The sequence below is a fragment of the Orcinus orca genome, chromosome 10 (genome assembly GCF_937001465.1).
Source record: "Orcinus orca chromosome 10, mOrcOrc1.1, whole genome shotgun sequence".
NCBI lineage: Eukaryota > Metazoa > Chordata > Mammalia > Artiodactyla > Delphinidae > Orcinus > Orcinus orca.
In genome coordinates, this window is record NC_064568.1 from 46,931,755 (window position 1) to 46,952,946 (window position 21,192).

Below are 21,192 nucleotides of genomic sequence, written 5' to 3' on the forward strand. Positions count from 1 at the left end.
GGACGGGGTGAGTAGTGATGCAGTATCATCTATTCTTTCACTGTTTTTCTATCTTGTTCTGCTTGCCTTCCTCACTTTCTTGCTGATTCTTCCAGTGTCAGAGCAGGGAAAAGAAATGAGAGGCAACCAGGCAAAATCTGATGCTGTCTGGAGTTCTTTCTTGGCTCTTATATGCTGTCTGTTATGGCAGACATCCAACTGCTGCTAGCTCCTCTTGAGAATGCATTTGTAGATTCTTTGTTGGCACCCCTACCCCAGGCACCTTGATGAAGTGGCCTTTTATAGTCCACTTTTTCCTAATTTGAGTGATGCACTTTTGTTTTGTTTTGGTTTTGCGGTACGCGGGCCTCTCACTGTTGTGGCCTCTCCCACTGCAGAGCACAGGCTCCAGACGCGCAGGCTCAGCGGCCATCGCTCACGGGCCCAGCCACTCCGCGGCATGTGGGATCTTCCCGGACCGGGGCACGAACCCGCGTCCCCTGCATTGGCAGGCAGACGCTCAACCACTGAGCCACCAGGGAAGCCCGCGTGATGCACTTTTGGTTTATCCTTTTAAATTTTTCTCTTACCTCCTTTTCAAAGGATTTATATTTGGGGTCGTTTCCTTCTGCCAGGTACCCTGAAAGGGGATTCTTTTAAGGCAGCTTCAGCCTACTTACATCTATGGTATCATTTGACTTATGGAAAACTTACCCTCTTGCCCCAAATCTGTGGAAATGTACTTTACCCCCATCACAATCTTCTCTTCTTATGCTGATGTCAGGGGAATTCTAGCAGCCTCTGATTTTATGGCGTATTCCCCAAACTCTTGTAGGACTATATCATATTCTCAGAATTCTTTTGTAAATAGAAGTGGATGTGGTGCTGGCTGGGCTGATGAGTTAGTTTCCTTAGGTCAACAAGCATCCAGTCAGAAAATAACATGGCAGAATCTTCTTATGCAAGCCTCCTTTAATCTTCTCAAAGGACTTTATTACTGCCTTCCTCACTCCCTACTCTTGCACTTGGATTGGCACCTGGGAAGATAGCATCCCCTGCTATATGAGGAAGAGAAAATGCTGGCTCACTGTCAGGCCAACCAACACTCTTCATATGAATAAGTATTCACACATAGGCTCAAGTTGGGGGGTGACTAAGATTCACAGGCCCAATTTTGTTCACCTTTTAATAAGTCACGTGAAAATGTGTCTGGGGCCTCTCTCTAAAAATGGTTAGAATGTTTTGACACTTATCATTCACCATTTCTGTTTAGGGTTTCAGCCCACTCCGAGTACAGGACCAATCCCATTTAACATCTTCTTACACAAAAACTTGTACATGATAATATGAATATGGAACAAAGTAACAGCCAGATCCTTAATAGTGATTTTCAGGATGGAGGATGGAGAGGTGAGAGAAAAGGAAAAAAGAGAAAAGTACATATACAATAAGGACAGTATTTTAGAACAATCTCTAAATACACATTTGACTGTGTCGTTATACAGATGTGGAGAGATGAAAGAAAGGAACGGCAGCAGCAAAATGTTTATGTGGTTATCTCAGGATGGTGTGACTTCAGATGATTTATATTTGCTTCTTTATCCTGTTCTTTATGAGAGTATTTCAAATACATTTTTATATGATCTGGTAAAAACTACAGAGCTGCATTTGTAAAAAAAAAATACAAGCTTTGGAAAGCTTAAAGAAAATGAAACATATCTTACTTTCAGAACGTTTCAGAGCCTGGTAATATATTAATTGGGAATCTCCAAGAGTATCTGCCAATAGAATGGCACTATAGTACTCCCCATTTTTCAGTATGACACATCTTTAAGAAATGCTATGTCAACAGATGTGTCAAAGAAGGATTATTTTTAAATTATATCTAAGTCATTGGTGTTCTATGAATTTGTTTTCTTTCTTACATACCTTTTAGGTTACATACCTTTTAGGTAATATATTCAGAAATTTCAATGATGTGCCTATTGTTCCCTTTTTCCCCAATTACAGTGTAAACTTCATAAGATCAGGATTCTGAACTGCCATATTTATTACAATAGGTCCCCATTACCTGACACACAATAGGTAATCAATAAATATTTGCTCACGCAAGAGGGAGGGGATATGGGCACACATGTATACATATAGCTGATTCACCCTGTTACACAGCAGAAAGCAACACAACATTGCAAAGCAATATGCAATGTAATTTTGATTTCCTTTTAAAATCCCCATTAAGTAATCTCTTGTTTTCATCTTTTTCCTGCCAGTGAGAGAGTACATAAGGTTTATTTTATACACTAATAATAAACAAACAAATTTCTAAGACAATTGCCACTAAAGAAAGATTGCTTCTAGTACACATTTAAAATGTTAAAATAATATTTATACCAATTTGCCAATTAAGAAATGAACTCAACCTAGTGCCCAAAATTTGGTTTCTCAATACCATTCTACAATAAACGAAACCAGGAATCCTTGCAGAAATGGTTGATTCCAGGGCTGGGGGAGGTGAAAATACAAGATGAATAGCTTGTGGTGCCTGAAAATCAGAGAAAGACACAAAAAAGGAAAGGAGCATGTAAGGGGAAACAGGAGCCAACTTGAAAGAGTTCCCAATGGCCAAAGTTAGAATAATTTAGTGACTGCCCTAGTGGCGCAGTGGATAAGACTCCGCACTCCCAATGCAGGGGGTTGGGGTTCGATCCCTGGTCAGGGAACTAGATCCCACATGCATGCCACAACTAAGAGTTCACATGCCACAACTAAGGAGCTGGCGAGTTGCAACTAAGGAGCCCGCCTGCCACAACTAAGGAGCCCACGAGCCGCAACTAAGACCCCACACAACCAAAAACAAAAAGAGTAGTATACCAGTAAGAAGACATATCGATATCATCCTCAATCTAAGCAGAACATCTGACAAAACCAAATCGAGAGGGTCACTCTAAAATTACAAATACAAAATACTTCAAAATCATGAAAAACAAGTAAAACTGAGGAACTGTCACAGACTGAAGGAGACTAGAAGACGTGACAACTAAATGGAATGAGGGATTGTATACTGGATCCTGGAACAGAAAAAGAACATTAGCAAGACAGTGATGAACTCTGGATAAATCAGCAGTTTAATTAATAGTATTGGACCCCTGCAAATTTCTTAAGTTTGATGACTGTACTGTAGTTATGCAAGACATTACCTTTAGGTAAACCAGGTAAAGATATAAGGGAACTCTGTAAAGTTCTGACACCCTCTGTGTGTCTGCAATTATTCAAAATAAAAAGGGTTTGTGTGTGTGTGTGCGTGTGGTACGAGCACCTCTCACTGTTGTGGCCTCTCCCGTTGCGGAGCACAGTCTCCGGATGTGCAGGCTCGGCGGCCATGGCTCACGGGCCCAGCCGCTCCGCGGCATGTGGGATCTTCCCGGACCGGCGCACGAACCCATGTCCCCTGCATTGGCAGGCGGACTCTCAACCACTGCGCCACACTTTTAAGAAGATGAACATTCTCTGATTTCTTAGGCCAATGTAAGTGAGAAGACAGTAGAGTGGTTTTAGGTTACAGCTTTACCTTGTGTTTAAAAACTGTATTTTATATAGTACTTTCATTCTGAAAACAATCAACCTAATACACATCACTTGTTGAGCATTTACAGCTTCATGTAATGTGTACTATGGAAAACAAAATTCTTTTTTTAATTATACTTGCAAAAATATGTCTCAGTGGTGTCACACTGCTGGCCCCAAATTTAACCAATATATGAACAAATGCATTCCACAAGTTGAAGACGATATAATTTTCAAAAAGCAATAATATTAATGTACATGTCACTGAATTATACACTTTTAAATGGCTTAAATGATCAATTTTTATGTATCGTGTGGTAAATGTTATGTGCATTTTATCACAATACTACTAAAAAAAGCTTTTTAAAAGCAACAGTATACAAATACGGAATCATGTTGTACACCTAAAACCACTATGTTGTTCTATGTGGATTACACCTCAATTTTTTTAATTAAAAATAAAATATATGGATTATATATCTTTAAAAACCAGTAAAATAATCCCACTTCTTAAAAATATATATTTGTACATGTATAAGAGTTTGCATAATCGTGCACAAATTTTAAAAGGTCAGGAAGCCTCCGAACGAAAACAACGGATTGCGGGTACTTTCACTTTTCTAACGCTCACCCGCGTCATCTAATTACATGTTATGAATACGCTTTGTTTGCATAATTGGGAGAAGTGATAAAACACAGAAACCATTACTCCAGATTCCCGCCCCGGGCAGCGAAGCGCAGGCAGATACGCCCTCACCGCGGCGGTTGGGCTCCCAGGCCAGACCCCAGCCCGGGCGCAGCCTCCAGGCCGAGCCTCACCGGCCGCCCGCCGGGAACCCCGCGCCCCCAAGACAACCCCCGCCGCCCCGCTCCCCCCAACGCCGCCCCGCCGCCCCGCCGCCCCGCCGCCCTGCCGCCCCACTCACCGACTCCCGCGGCCGCGAGCTCCTAGGTGCCCTGACCACACGGCCCAGGCCGCGCCAGTAGCCCCGCGCCCGGCTCTCCGCTGGCCCGTATCGCGCAAGCGCGTCACCGCCCCGGGCCTCTCGGCCTCTCTAGGAAGCTGGGAGGGCCGTCGTCTCGGCTTCTCCCGGGACCAAGTGCCCTGCTGGACGACCTCTGAGCCCAACCCAGGAGGTGGTCCCCACACACCCCACCTAACCCACTGGGCGCCTGTCTTCTCTTGGTACCCCAGAGCTCCATCCGTCTTATCCTGTTTTCCTACACCCCTCCCCATTTGTGTGCAGGGCATCCCTCCAGGGCTGCCTCCCCCCAGGGAAGAACGGGATCAAAGCCAGGGGTCAAATCAGAGACCAGCAAGATCTAGATGACCAGGCTGGCCAGGAGGAGCTGTAAAGGGGACCACTCATTACCCTCTGGGGCCCCGTTCAAGGAGGGGAACCAAATCCTAAGGAAGGCTCCGTTCAGGACAGTCCCTTCCCCATCACCACCACAACCAGGGATACTTGCTCATTCCCAGTCCACAGGCACACAAAATTTTTCCTGACCACAGCTTTCAGCTGTTTTCTCCCGTTAACAAAATTCAACTGAGTAAATTTTAAAGCCCTTTTGGCTTTAATTAGCAATTCATTGTGGTGCTCCAAGGATAACGGACAAGATAAACTCAAAGGGCCAACATCGAGGGACAGGGAGTTACCGGGCTCTTATCACTGTCATGTAGCAACCATTACAATATCCCTGATTCCTCCCAAGTGTCATGCCCTGTCCCTTTCCCAACCCATATAAGGAAAGGTATTTGCCCCGTTCTTCTCCTGCTCTGCCACACTGTTAGTATGCATACCCTGCCCAATCAGCAGGTGACTCATAACTTCCTTTGTTCCCTGGATATAAAAACAGACCAGTAACACTTGCTCCGGGTCGGCTCTCCCTGATTATCAGGAAGCCGGCCTGCTCTTCTGGCAGCGACCCTTCCCTTTAATAAATTCTATCTTCTTTACATTCTGCCTTGTATCTGGAAATTCTTTCCCAACCCGCGTTGGGACCATGACATTCCTGATTCAGACTGCATCCAATTTAGCAGGTAGAGAGGAGCTCTGAAGAGTATACAAAGCAAGAGGTTTTATAGGCAGAAGGGAATAGAAATGAAGGACCATTGGGACAATTCTTTATAGTTAACCTAGGATATGGCAGTAGGTGCATTTGTAAGTTAAGATTTATGAACGGGTAACTAGTCTCATGGGTGCTGGGAATACGTCAGGGAAGGTTTTCATCATTGTTTGGGGACTAACAGAGCATAGAGGCTTCCTGGACCTAATGATTATTAAACGATATTTATTAACTAAAAAGCCCTTGATGACAGAGAGGTGATTCACTGCACGGTACAGTACAGAAGTGATTCACTGCACAGTACAGTCCTGAGTAGGGTCAGTGAAAAACAGTAGAAATTGTAAGGGCCCAAGATGGCATCAGTTATGCTAACAGCAACACACCGGGTCTGGTACAGGGAACGGTTAGCCCCTGGGTGATTTGGTCTAACGTGAGGCCTTGTGTGGCCTCGGATTTTAATGGATATTGAGATAATTTGGGAAGAGGTTTAGTTACGTCTATCTGAATATTTATAGGTTCTGCACTTTTTAATCTCCCAATGTCAGTATTAGAGGTAGCCCGCAGATATTAGGGTAACTGATTAAATTAGGGACTTTTGGCTGGAATTCTTCCTCTCTATACCAAGGACAGACTGTAGGGCACATAAAAAGATATCCTTTCCAGTGGTTAGGACTCCATGTTTCCATTGCCAGGGGCCTGGGTTCGACCTCTGGTCAGATAACTAAGATCCCGCAAGCTGCGCGGCCAAAAAAAAAAAAAAAAAAAAAAAGAGAGAGAGTTATCCTTTCAAAGTGCTCAGCTAACAAATGGGACCTAATTAAACTTATAGGCTTTTGCACAGCAAAGGAAACCATAAGCAAAAGGAAAACACAACCTAAGGACTGTGAGAAAGTATTTGCAAACGATGCGACCAATAGGGCTTAATTTCCAAAATATACAAACAACTCAAAATTTGGTCAGACCTGTGACTTCCCATCTATTTTCTGCCTTTTAATCAATCCACTTACCTCAGGGGAGAAAATACATTTACCAATAAGGCAGTTAGAGCAGGTTGGGCAGCATCATCTATTGTATGGAAATCAGAATGCCATAGGAAGAGAGCTTCCAGATGGGCTTTAAAGTCTGCCCTAAATTCATCTTTCTTTTGTTTGCAGGTGTGAATAATAGAGCAACCACTTCAGGCAGGGAAAACCTTGAGAAGAGCTTTTAAAAGATCCACTGCTATTTTGCGAGCTTTTTCTGGTCCACAAGGGGACCATGTTGGAGATCCAGGATCTTGAGTATCATTCTCAGAGTTACACCATTCTGCCTCCTGCATCCATTCTGGGGCTTTCCTACATGTGCACAAGCTGGTGAAGATCTGACAGCCCAGATTAGGACTCAATTCTTCAAAATACTTTTGGGGATGCTCCCTGTGTTTAGGAAAAATTATTTAACTGTGGCCCTTAGTCTGTGACAAAGGACTGAAAGATACCCAAAGGAGATCATTAAAAGTTAAAGGCTTCCCTGGTGGCGCAGGGGTTAAGAATCCACCTGCCAATGCAGGGGACATGGGTTCGAGCCCTGGTCCGGGAAGATCCCACATGCCGCGGAGTAACTAAGCCCGTGCGCTGTAACTATTGAGCCTGAGCTCTAGACCCCCGAGAGCCACAACTACTGAGTCTGAATGCCACAACTACTGAAGCCCGCGCACTAAAGCCTGTCTTCCGCGACAAGAGAAGCCACCGCAATAAGAAGCCCGCGCACCGCAACAAAGAGTAGCCCCCGCTCAGCGGAACAAGAGAAAGCCCGTGTGCAGCAACGAAGACCCAGCGCAGCCAAAAAATTAATTAATTAATTTTAAAAAGATGTTAAAAGTTAACTTTGGCGACTCTCCACCCCAAGGCATGTGCGCCCTTGTCGGCCAGTGCAGACCTTCGGGAAGGAGGTGCAGGCCTGGTGTAATCTGTCTGGACAGAGTGAAAGAGAACAATGCAGAAGGACTCCAGCCCACTAGTGCCTTTATATTGTATTGGTTTTGGCTACGCAGCACTGGTTGCTTCGGGTGGGATAAGTGGGATCACTGGTTATGCAAAAGCAGGCAGTGTCCCGTCTCTGGCTGCCGGGCTCCTCTTCGGTGGTTTAGCGGGCCCGGGTGCCTATCGGGGGTCTCAGGATCCAAGGAACATTTAGGTTTTCTTCGTTACATCTGGAACCTTGGCTGGCATTATGGGAATGAGATTCTACCACACTGGAAAATTTATGCCTGCAGGCTTAATTGCGGGAGCCAGTTTGCTGATGGTCGCCAAACTTGGAATTAGTGTGCTGGGTAAACCCCATCAGTGGTAGTCATGGCCCAGATTGGACTCATGAAGAATTTTTAAACTTCCACTATTTTTAGTGTATTAAGATAAATGAGTACAGCATTTTCACATATTCTGACGTTTTATTTAAAACAACACTGAACAAAAACAAACAACAACAACAAAAAACAACACTGAACTTTGCAGAGAAAAAAGTCAGTCATTATCATTACAACCCTAAAGAGGTGGATAAAGTATAACATAAGAGCTTCTTCCTGTAGTACCCTCATACAGTTTGATTCTTGTGTGTTGGTGTTATCTGTTCTTTCTGTATCTACAGGTAATATCTCCAGGGATAAAATGTTAGGTATCACCACTGGGGCCCCTGAAACCCCGTGTCCTGCTCAGAGGAACAGTGTGAAAAAGATCTCTTAATGAGATTTAGGATATCTGTTCTTTTGCTTATCTTAAAGCACAGACCTACTTTGAAATTATGTTAAATGAAATCAATGAAAATAAAGTTTACTATAAACACAAAATAAAAATAAAATAAAAGGTAACTAATAGTCTCTTCAGAGTGGAAAGGCGATTCAGATAGAGGATTAGTAGACTGGGAGTACTCAAGTAAAGGAAGATAGATGGGAGTGGTAAGAGTCACGTCAGTCTTACAGCCTTTGGTTTGGGGTAACTCTTGTGTCTTTAACTTTTCATTAGTGCTTTTATTAAAAAAAATTTTTGGCCCTGCGGTATGTGGGATCTTAGTTCCCCGACCAGGGATCAAACCCATGTCCTCTGCATTGGCAGCTTAGAGTCTTAACCACTGGACCGCCAGGGAAGTCCCCTCATTAGCCTTTTGCAATGAATCTTTCAATGAAGCTATTTTGGAATCTTGAAGCCTTTTGGAGGCTTCTGCATATCAGTTAAAATAACAGGTATCCCATTCTGTTGGTTTGATTTGGGAACACTCGATTACAATTGTACTTTTTGAATGAATGGCCTTGTCTAACTGGAATGTTCCCCATAATGGTCATTGCAAATCTAGGTTGTCTTTAGTAAGATTCTGACATTTTTGTATGTATCTATAGCTTCCAGGACCATAGTTCTTAGACATAAAATAAGCAGGTATGCCAGAAGATAGAACACTCAGTTCTTTGGAACTTGAGGACCCTATTTCTTCAGTGAAGCCTTTGGTCTCTTGGAACCAAATTCATCCCTAACAGGAATGTGCCACTGGGTTGGAGATTATGTGATGTTTTATGTTTTACAGGGCATCTCATTGCACAAAAATTTTCTTGAGGTTGGCAGGTGACCTAGTACTGATCTAACCCATTCCCTAACCAATTTATCCTAGAATGGGGGTCTTAGATTAGATGGTGAGCTCAAACAGCTTTTAGGTGTTCAACCTGAATGCATCTTTTGCAAATTTGCCTTCCAAGATTCCCTTTAACAATAGATCGATCATTCTTTTACCTTATGTGTATATCAGCAGAAACCAATAATAACTGAGCAGGAAATAGACCTGTGGATGTCAGCAGTAACCAAAGAAATGGTATTGTGGACTGACCAGGAGCTAGGGACTTGTGCTCTGTTAAAGCCTCCTGTCAGTCCAGACTGCCCTGTTAACCCTGGACTGGAAAACCAATGAGAGCAGCAAGCTCAGATGCAAAGGGAGCAGAGCTTAGATCCAAGAGAAACTTACCCATGGCCTTCAGAAGCAGCGAGAAAGAGAACAAAAGGGTTCAGCAGGTGCCAATGCCTATGTTTCCCATTGTCCTTGAGGATGTTAGTAGACTCCCTTGGATCCCACTGTCATCACCAAAACTGTTAAAGAACGGAATTCAATGAAGTAAATTAATTTTATTGGCCTTGGGACTTCCCTGGTGGCGCAGTGGTTAAGAATCTGCCTGCCAGTGCAGGGGACACGGGTTCGATCTCTAGTCTGGGAAGATCCCACATGCTGTGGAGCAACTGAACCCGTGCACCACAATTACTGAGCCTGCCCTCTAGAGCCTGCGAGCCACAACTACTGAGCATGTGCACCACAACTACCAAAGCCTTCTCTTGTTGCAGAGCACCTAGAGCCCGTGCTCTGCAACAAGAGAAGCCACCACAATGAGACACCCGTGCACCGCAACGAAGAGTAGCTCCCACTCGCCGCAACTAGAGAAAGCTCGAGCATAGCAACGAATACCCAACACAGCCAAAAAAAATTTTAAAAATTAAAAAAATAAAGATCTTATTGGCCTTAATTCAGCAACTCATGAATCAGACAGCACACAATTTAGGAGATAGACATGAGCTCCAAAGAGCTATGCAATGCAAGAGATTTCATAGGCAAAAGGGAGCAGGAAAAAGGAAGTTATACTAGACAAAAAGGATATTGGTCATTGCAAGGTTACTCTCCTTTACAAGGGAATGGCAGGGGTCTATCAGGCAGATTACCTATCTAGTGCTGATCAGGAAATTCCTGAGGGAATGGGACTGGTTTAAAATTCCATTTCTGGGAGGGCCAAAACTTTAAATTAAGTTTGATTTTGGTCACATGGGGCTTAGCATGAGCTACTCCATTTTGGGCCTGTTGTCTTATCTTTAAAACTCCTATAGGTGAGTTCTAACAGGGTTCACCTAGTGGGTGAACAATGGTGCTATCTGCCAGTATGTAGAATTCTAGAGGGGTAAGTTTGTGGGTAGAGAGGCTGCTTGAAGAAGGGCTGAAGTCACATCAGGAGACTGCCCAGTCCCTGTAGGAGCAAATGTCTTCTATTGACAGCATCAGAGAACCTGGAGGGTGTGGAGCCAATGCCGTAAAGACCACCTGCTGCCATTGGAGGACACGTGCAAGCTGCTGTGTCAAGGGGCCAGGTAGCTGTCCTGGTTGCCCTGTGGTACATGCATCCTAGTGCCAGGCCTCAGCATGTTGCCAACTGATATTTCAGTAGGAGGGATGCTCATCTGTGTGCTGAGGCTCTGTTCCAGTCGTCTGAACCACCCCAGGTTCTTTGTCAATGCCCCAGCCACCAAGGATGGAAAGAGAGAATGGATCCTGGCACCAGAGAGCTATTGATGCGATGGAAGAGAAACCAACGGCACATGAAAACTGAATAACTGAGGAGAGTTCAAGGGGTGACATGTAAAATTGTAACTGTTAAGGAAACGGGCCATGAGGTGGTACAAAACGCCAAGGCTAACAATATTTGAAATAGTAAAAACAAAGCAACAGGCCCAAAATGGAGTAGCTCATGCTAAGGGCCAAGCCACCAAAATATAACTTAACTAAAAGTTTTGGGGGAATTTCCTGGTGCTGCAGTGGGTAAGACTCCATGCTCCCAATGCAGGGGGCCCAGGTTCGATCCCTGATCGGGAAACTAAATCCCACATGCATGCTGCAACGAAGAGCCCACATGCTGCAATGAAGAACCCGCATACTGCAACTAACACCTGCTGCAGACAAAATAAATAAATAAAATTTTTAAAAAAGTTTTGGCTCCTCCAGTGGAATTTTAAACCAGCCCCAGTCCATCAGGAATTCCCTGATCAGCACTAGTTAGGTAATCTGCCTGATAGACCCCTGCCATTCCCTTGTAAAGGAAAGTAACCTTATAACCAACCCGCTTTTTTGCCTTGTATAACTTCGTTGTTCCTGCTCCCTTCTGCCTATAAAAGTCTTTCATTTTGCAAAGCTCCTCAGAGCTCCTTTCTATCTGCTAGGTTGGATGTTACCTGATTCATGAATTGCTGAATATGGCCAACAAGATCTTTAAAATTTGCTCAGTTGAATTTCATTTTTTAATAGGAAGCTATGACCACCTGTAGGAGCAGGCTACCTGACAGAAGTTGTGGCCTTCAGTTTAGGGACATACTCAACCCATGGTCCAATACAAAGTGAGCTGGGGGAATAAGTACCTGAACCTGACTCTCCCTCTGGCCTTCTGCCAGAGCCTGCCACTGGTCCAACCCAACTGGAAGCTGGAGGGCAGTCCAAGAAGGTCATCTTTCCAAGTCTTAAGGCAGGGTTGAGAAGAACCAAGAGTTAATATAGGGGGGCGGGGGAAGGTGCCACTGGAAAATATCCAAAATACCCAAAAAGGAAAATGGGGACTGCTCGTCTATGCCTAATGTGTCCATGAATTTCCTTTTGAACTATGTGAAAGGAAAATAAAAATGGAGTCAGTATTGCTAAGAGAGCTCACTCAGATGGAGCCAGGAGGTAATTGAGGAAGTGGGACTTATACACATCTCAGCCAGGATGGAATCTGAACTTTTGACCACTTATTGACTTATAAAGGCAGGCACCCAGAACATCTACACAATGTTCCAGAAACTTAAGATACTTAACAGACCCTTACCCTAAATAAACCATGACAGCCTATCCCTTAAGGGCAAATATTTCCTTTTTGCATTAGAGCCAATCATAATCCTTGCAAAACAACTTTAACAATCTTGTGGCTTTTGCCTTTATAAGTCTCTGATTCTTTCTCTTCTTCAGAACACTCTTTCGGTTTTACCCAAATCTGTGTCTCCCAATTTGCAATTCCCAAGACCCCAAATAAAGCTCTTTGTTCTATGGACACAGAAAAATCAGGATCGCTAAGCCAAAGAGTGCTGCTCACCACCCGATTCTGCAAGGGTTAAGTCATAACCCACTGCAGTTGCTGACCTGACAGTTGCACTCCAAAAGGAATTTAAAGAAAAAAACAGGATGAGGCACCTTGTGCTTTGGATACACGTGAACAGGCAGGCCCACAGATAGTTAGATGTATATCTCAGGGAAAATTTTAATGGTCCTGGATTTCTGAAACTTCCCATACATAGAAAAGCACTAAAACTATTAACTTGAGATGTCTGTTCTTTATGATTTGCAGTATCTTTTTCTTTTGATGCACGCATTTGAAATTCTGTACCAAGATGTATGCTTGACTACACTTATTTCCTAGCCATATATAACCTGGCTTCTCCCCTACCTCTTCAGAGCAGTTCATCAGACCTGAGTGGCTCTCTCCTAGGCTTTAGTCCTCAGCAAGACCCCAGATAAAACTCAAACTAACTCAAACACTAACTTTGTGTCTTTCTATAAGTCAACAGTTCTTTGCAGCCTTGGTACTAATTATTGTTCGACAAATAATGTTCCAGATAACTTGTCTCCGTAGGGGTGGGGCTGAAGGGGGTGGTGGGGTAGGAAATGAAAATTCATAACCACTCAAAGTAAAGAGTTGCTTGTTTTGTCTGTTTGAGAACACAATGTTCCCATCACAGAGGAGCTCGAGCAGGTTCTGTGTTTGGGGTGTGCTTATGTCACGGGACAGCAGCTAACATGGACAGCACCCAGACTGGTGTGGTCAAACAGATCCAGCAGATCGGCCCCTCCAGCGTTTGCACCGCTGCAGAAGCAGTCTCTTTGCTCTGTCTGCTCTGCTCAGAGAGCAGCTCTGTTTTGAAGTCCTGCCCAGCGCCCTGAGGCTCAGCCCACTTCGGCCACTACCTGATTTCCCTGAGAGCCACAACACAGAGCCTGTAACAAGGAGATCTCTTCCGTCCTCTGGTTGGGGGCCTATTCTTGGAGCTCTGTTTCCTGAGTGCTTTACCTCCTTCCACATTGGGCCAGTTTGCTTGGCAGGAGCCCTGGGCAGAGCTTCTCCAACTTTAATGTGCATAGGAATGCAAATCACTTGAGGTTAAACAGGCTTAGCTGGTTAAACCGCAGATTCTAATTTGGGAGGCGAGGGAGGGGGCAAAGACTATGTCTGACAAACTCACAGGTGTGAGCGTGTTGTGTTCCTGTACCAGGCTTTGAGTAGCAAAGAATTGTGAATGTAAATCACTGGCTCTTAATTCTGCTGCACAGTATAATCCCCTGGGGAGCTCTTAAAGCGTTTATATTGCACATCAGTGTAAGGCCAACTGGCCCGAGGCAGGGGAACACTATCAGATTCACAGGTTGCATCAGACCGAAATTCTCCGGACCACCCAGTTCCAGAAACTGACCTGGGGACTTTGCACCCGGCCCAGCCTTCCCGCCTTTCGAGGGACGGGACTAACCGTCCCCCAGGATACCCGAAAAGACCACCAAATAAGGAACACCCTGCGCCCTCCCAGATTCACCACACCCCTTTCCCTTCTTCCCCTATAAAATCTTGCCCAACCCTCGCCCGGGCGCGACTTCTCTGGCCCCTTTCTCTCGGACCAGTGAACCTCGCCCGGGAGCGCTCCCTAATAAAGCTCACTTGAAGCTTTCCTCTGTTTCGCGGTGCCGTTTGTTAAGATCCGACCTTACATTTGGTGCCGAAACCCGGGAGGGGTACCAAGCCCCGCGGGTTACCGCGCGGGCCGCTCCTCCCCTCCCACAGGAGACAACCAGGAAACCTCTACTCATCCACCCGATCCGGCAGAAAACGGGGTAAGTTCCCCTCCCTTGTTCCCTCCGACCCCCAGAGTCCCTGCCCACCGGACTCCCTGTCCTTAATCGCGGCCGCGTCAGGGACTCCTCCGTCCTCTCTCCGGGCCTCGGGCAACTGTGGACACGTCCCAATCGCCTGACCGCCCTCCGACCTGCCGTGAATTGGAGACTGAGACCAGGGACGCCTCTCTCCCTCTCCATTCACCCAGGGACAGACTGGGGGCCATGGGAACCTCACAATCGAAACCAGATCCTAAGACGCCCCTGGGGTGTCTCCTAGCCAATTTTACAGCCCTCGCTATTTTCCTGAAGGGACTTTCGATTTTAACATCCTCCGTGATCTAGATAATTACTGCCGCAGGACGGGCAAATGGTCTGAGGTCCCCTATGTCCAGGTTTTTTGGTATTTGCCCTCCCGCCCCTCCCTTTGCGTCAATTGTTCTACCTCTCAAATCCTCCTTGCCAAACAAACATCTCCTCCATCCAAAACCTCAATCCCCTTGGATTCCTCCCCATTAACCGATCCTCCCGAATCTCTTACCACTCCCCCCTTCAGAACTCCTCTCCAACCTCCACCCTACCCTGAAGCGGTCCCTCCTCCTCCCGAACCCGCTCCGGCCCCTCCAACCGCTCCCCCGCCTCCCTCAACGGTTTCTCCTCCCACGCCCCTTGCTTCGCCAATTAGTGCACATACACGCTCTCACGACTCCCAAGATTCAAATCTCCTCTGCCCTCTGAGGGAGGTAGCAGGAGCGGAAGGACTGGTCAGAGTCCATGTCCCTTTCTCTCTCCAGGATCTCTCTCAAATTGAAAAACGATTAGGCTCCTTCTCTGCCGACTCCTCCCACTACATCAAAAAATTTCGCTCTCTCTCTCAAGCCTACGATCTAACCTGGCACGATATCTTTGTGATCCTATCTTCTACTCTGACCCCTGACGAGAGGGAAAGAATTCAGACTGCTGCCCGAAACCATGCAGATCAGGTTCACCTTACCAACAACTCCATGCCTGTCGGAGCCACTGCTGTACCTGGCACCGATCCAGGCTGGACTTATCAGGATGGCCAAGATGGCCGTCGTAAACGCGACCTCGTGATCCAATGCCTCCTGGCTGGCATGCAGGCTGCCGCTCATAAGGTGGTCAATTTTGAAAAACTAAAAGAGATAACCCAAGAACCTAACGAAAATCCAGCTATCTTTCTCAATCGCCTTACAGAGGCCTTAACTCTCTACACCCGGCTGGATCCTGACACCCCGGCAGGGGCAGCGGTCCTAGCCACCCATTTTATCACCCAATCAGCCCCGGACATCCGAAAGAAATTAAGACGGGCAGAAGACGGCCCTCAAAACCCCTATTCGAGATCTGGTAAAAATGGCCTTTAAAGTCTATAATGGTCGTGAGGATTTGGCAGAATCCAGCCGACAGGCTCGGATGCACCAGAAGGTGGCCTTCCAAACCCAAGCTCTTGTAGCCGCCCTAAGGCCGGCCATGTCCCATGGATCACAGCATCCCCGGGGTCCGCAAAAGGCAACCCCTGCCGGGGGCCTGCTTCAAATGCGGAAAAGAAGGCCACTGGGCTCGCCAGTGTCCCAATCCCCGACCTCCTTCTAAGCCCTGTCCCAGCTGCGGGCTAACGGGCCACTGGAAGAGTGACTGCCCTACGACTGGCCCTCCCTCAGCGTCTCCACGCGGGGGGCAGGCCGACCCAACGGCATTACCACTCGAACTGCTGGGATTGGCTGACGACTGACGGCGCCCGGACTCGAAGACCCCCCATCACCCTCGCCGAGCCCAGGGTAACGCTACAGGTAGCGGGTAAGTCCATCTCATTTCTGGTGGACACGGGGGCTACCTATTCGGTCCTGCCTACTTATTCTGGGCCAGTTTCTCCTTCCCAGATCTCGGTCATGGGTATTGATGGCAAACCATCCTTCCCACTCCAGACCGGTCCACTCCCATGTCATATCGAAGGACTCCCTTTTACTCATTCTTTCTTAGTCATACCATCCTGCCCAGTTCCCTTGCTAGGCCAAGATGTCTCTTTCCACTTAGGGGCCTCCCTCCAGCTGGTTAGACTTGACCCTAAGGTCCCCTCCTCCCAACTCCTGCTTCCTCTTCTCGGCCTGTCTCTAGAACCCTCCCCCTCCTATCCCCCTCTTCCAATCACACCGAACCCAATCAATCCCCAAGTCTGGGATACTTCTAAGCCCATAATAGCAACACACCATTCCCCCGTCCTCATCCGCCTAAAGGACCCCTCCAAATTTCCATCAAGGCCCCAATTTCCCATCTCTGAGACTCACCTTAGGGGCCTACAACCTATTATCACCAGACTCCTAAACCAGGGACTCCTCATCCCCACGGACTCTCCCTGCAACACTCCCATCCTGCCTGTCCGCAAGGCCTCTGGGGATTATCGCCTGGTCCAGGACCTCCGACTAATCAATGAGGCCATAATTCCTCTCCACCCAGTAGTCTGGATCCCTAACTTTGCTCTCCTCGCTAAACCCTTATATCTAGCCGCTAAAGAAACCCCTCAAGTACCCCTCGCCTCTCCTTCCGCCGTTTGACAGGCCTTTCTCACCCTCCATAACGCTCTGATACCTTCTCCTCCCCTTTCTCTGCCCAACCCAAACCAATCTTTTCACCTTTTTGTGGATGAACGGGCCGGAATAGCCACTGGACTCCTTGCCCAGCCTGTAGGGCCTTCCTACCGCCCCGTGGCCTACCTCTCCAAACAGCTAGACTCAACCATTCGGGGATGGCAACCATGCCTTCGGGCCCTAGCAGCGCAGCCGAACTGACCAAACACTCAAACTGACTCTGGCCCACCCACTAACCGTGTTTTCCTCCCACCGGCTGGTCGACCTCCTAGGCCACAAGTCTCTCTCCCTCCTGGGCCCCTCCCGCATCCAGGAGTTCCACCTGCTGTTCATTGAAAACCCTGCTATCTCCCTCGACCTCTCCCCACCGCCTAAACCCGGACTCCCTCTTGCCTATCTCCGATACCGGGACCTCCCCTTCCCACTCCTACCCCCAAGTCGTAGAGGCCCTCAGCCTGCCGAGAGAGGGACTCTTTGACACCCCTCTTTCAAACCCGGACCGCACCCTCTTCGTAGCATGCTTGCTCCCTGTTTTCTTAGGTTCCTTCGCAGGCGCATGGAGGAAGTCTTTCGGGTGGCCACAAACCAAATGCACCTCGGTCCTTACACCTTGCTTCCTACAGAACCCCCCACTGGTCTCCCCTAAGCCTCGGACCTCTGGTCGCCCGACTCCACTTTCGACGCCCCCATTCAGCATGAAGTAGTCAGAGATCAGAACGCTGCTCCATTACACCAAAGATGTCGGGATGTAAGGCCAACTGGCCTGAGGCAGGGGAACACAATCAGATTCACAGGTTGCATCAGACCGAAATTCTCCGGACCCCCCAGTTCCAGAAACTGACCTGGACACATTCCGGACCACCCAGTTCCAGGAACTAACCTGGGGACTTTGCACCCGGCCCAGCCTTCCCGCCTTTCGAGGGGCGGGACTAACGGTCCCCCAGGATACCCGAAAAGACCACCAAATAAGGAACACCCTGCACCCTCCCAGATTCACCACACCCCTTTCCCTTCTTCCCCTATAAAATCTTGCCCAACCCTCGCCCGGGTGCGACTTCTCTGGCCCCTTTCTCTCAGACCAGTGAACCTCGCCCGGGAGCGCTCCCTAATAAAGCTCACTTGAAGCTTTCCTCTGTTTCGCGGTGCCGGTTAAGATCCGACCTTACAATCAGCTAAGCGCAAAGCTTTGTGGGTGGGGCCCAAGCGTTCCTACTTCTTTAACTCCCCAGGTGATCCCAACATGTAGCCAAAGTTGACAACCCGGGAGTGCAGGATCCTTCCTTTCACCCTGATTCCCTGCAGTGGGCAAAAGCCACAGACTGAAGGGTTTTGTTCATTTGAGTGTTTTCAAATTTAAAATGCATCAGCTTTCTGACTTTGAAAAAGAAGGGGGAAAGGTTCCCCCTTAATTTTTACCTTCTATTTTGTTTATTTTTTTATTTTTGGCTGCACCATGAGACTTGTGGGGTTCTTAATTCCCTGACCAGGGATGGAACCCAGGCTCGCAACAGTGGAAGCTTGGAGTCCTAACCACTGGACTGCCAGGGAATTTCCTTTACCTCCTATTTTGAAATGTGAAGAGATAAGTTTGGGTATGGTGAGTGAGGATGGGGGTCTGGACTGTGGCCGAAGAAAGATCAGAATGTACAACTGAGAATCAGCTGTAGCCAGGTGACAGAAAGAAAATTGTCCTGGTGGGATTTTCACTCTTTCTGGTCACAAACCCTGAGCCCCTCTTTGTGGGGAAAAAACAGGAAATCAAACAATGTGTTCTCTTTTACAAAGTGATGTTTGTAAGTGAATTTTTTAACTACTTTCTAACTTGTATCAAAGAAATACTGATACTTTAAGTAGTACTAAAAAGGATTTAAAATGGAATTCAGCCCCTTTTCCCTTACCAGGAATTCACACACATACTTCCCCCATCCCTTACCCCCTAAGTCCTCCCCTATCTTCCTCCAAAAAGATTATGGTATGCCTCTAGATGCAGGGGTAGAGACAGCATCAGGAAGGCTCTCATGGGGAGTTGAAACTCTATTGGTAATGGGTAAGGGATCTATCTTTGTGTCAGGCCATAGACATGGGGAAGAAAGACTATGGAATCTGTTTTTGCTTATTGCTGTATTCCAAGTGTTGGATGGCAGGGGTATGTAATGATAACCACCGCAGGGTGAAGTGATGGGGCCAGCAACTCCAGCTGTAAAAGAATTTACCGAGTCAGAAGCAAGGGTAAAAAAAAAAAAAAAAAAAGCGAGATTTACTGAGTACACTGCAAGGGAGCAGCGGGTGAGACCAAGAGGAGGTTTGCCCCTGGGGGAGAGAAACTGGACTTTTTTTATGGTTCCTTCTGGTCACCCTCGGATTAATGTTCCACCCATGTGGTGGTTAGGGCTGGGTGTGTCGTTACTCACTCTTCCAGGACCGCCAACTTCTTGTGACTGCTGGTAATTTTCCACTGGGGGAGGGTACAATTCTCTTATCTTGAAATGACCTCCCCAGCCTAAGATGGCTGTTCTACTGTTAAGCTCCACAATAACCTCTGAACTGAGAAGGAAGTTTGAGACCAAAGAAATGATGCAGGTAATTTGCATACAGGAAGGATCAGGCAGATGACCATCCAGAGGCATTAGCAGCTGTACTCAGTGCCGCTGAAAGAGGTACAGGGGGATTCAAAGTATTACCAAATTGGTTGACTGGACCCGCGACCTTTTGTCTCAGCCAGGGAGGTTCTTTTCCCGATTAGATTCACACAGCCAATTATGAAACCGATGCTGAGACCGGAACAGCACAAGCTTTATTCAATGGCCAAAGAATGGAGAACCCGAAACCTAGTTCACAAATCAACTTCTCAACCCAGTTCGGGCAGAAACGCCAAATACATAGGAGGGTGGAGGTTAAAGGTAGGGAATTGGAAAGAGTGGGAGGAATATTTACGACTTATCTAAGAACAGGGGTGTGGTTTGGATGCGGAACTGATGCAACACGCCTTTTCAGTCCTTGAATGGGTTTTTCCCGTTGTTGTCATGGCAATTGTCAACTGTCACGGTGCTGGCGGGTGTGTCTTTTAGCATCCTAATGTATTACAACGAGTGTATAATGAGGCTCAATATCTACTGGAAGTCAAATCTTCCACCATCTTGGGCCTAGGTGGTTCTAAGAAGTCCGTGTTTTTTTTCTCTTTGCAGCCTCCTTCTGAAACTGAGATAATTGGTTTCTATTCAAGGAAGGGTCAGGAGTATGATTCTGGATCAAAAGCCTTGGTAAAACATTGAGTCAAAGCCAAAGATAGAATCTGACCACTAATGAAGAAGCACATTCATATCAACCGGAACCGGAGGTTTCTCCTCCCCCTGGGGGACTCATGACCATTATTCCTCAGGGACCATTAACCATCTGTATCAGCAAAAGGCATTATTCCAGTTCTAGGATCAGAGGAAGGCAAAGGTAAGCATTGATAGAAAGGGACTTCCACTAGGAGTCATGACAATTTCTATGTCCCTTTAACATCACCAACAGTTGGTACTGTTAAAAGATAAATTGAGGCATTAAAATTTTTAAGAGTTTATTTGAGCAAACATCAATTCAAATCAGCACCAACCTGGAAGTAGTTAGGACCACTCCACCAACAGGAGCTAGATGCAAGGTTTTTATAGAGAGGACAAGGAAGAAAAGCAAGGAAATTGCTTGATTGGCTATAGCTGAAGTGGTTGCATTTATTTGGGAAAACCCAGTGACTTGTTTGTGATTGGTTGTTTTTCTTAACCTTGAGGCTCTTAGACTCCCAAAATTTCAAATCTGTTTTTCTTGGCTAATGCCATAAAAAATGGGAAACTTATTTATGGGCTGGCCTGCAGAGATTCCTTATAATTCTACATTCTAGAACAGAATGTTCCTCTATTTTACTCTCGTAATAAAATCTTTTCTATGCTGTTTAGGGCAACTTTGCCCTACTCTCCAAACATCTCCATTATCATCACCCCAAACTTTCGTTAACATGATGCCAAAACTTCAGAGGACTTATTGTACTTAAATATTTTTTTAATTTTCTGTATGCTATGATGTTTGACATCTCCCCCAAAAGAACATTCTGGCTGGGGAGACTGGCCTTCCTAGGGCTAGCCAATTCTTAGAGATAGCAAATGTCCCAGCCAGAGGCATGTCTTTGATATGCAAACTAACCAGTCCAGAGCCTCACCACCTCTACTGGCCCATATACCCCAGGAGACAATATTCCTCTGCCTTTATCATCCCAGGGCCAGGTGCTAGGCAACTAGGAACCACCCCTTCAGCCCCAAACCCATCA

General features: G+C 46.6%; 1 protein-coding gene and 1 pseudogene across 3 annotated transcripts in view; one reads left to right on the forward strand and one right to left on the reverse strand.

Annotated features, from left to right (window-relative positions):
- ZNF445 (zinc finger protein 445) overlaps positions 1 to 9,704 on the reverse strand; it is a 34,337-nt gene extending 24,633 nt beyond the window's left edge. Inside the window, exon 1 of one of the 3 annotated variants that reach the window (XM_033402082.2) lies at positions 9,592 to 9,704. The gene's annotated coding sequence lies outside the window, so the exon portion shown is untranslated. Of the gene's footprint in view, positions 1 to 4,469; positions 4,608 to 9,591 lie in introns of those variants that run through there. The other 2 variants (XM_004277893.3, XM_049693633.1) reach the window with 2 other exon arrangements.
- Positions 7,582 to 7,938, forward strand: LOC101286475 (transmembrane protein 14C-like; annotated as a pseudogene).
- Positions 9,705 to 21,192: the final 11,488 nt, after the last annotated feature.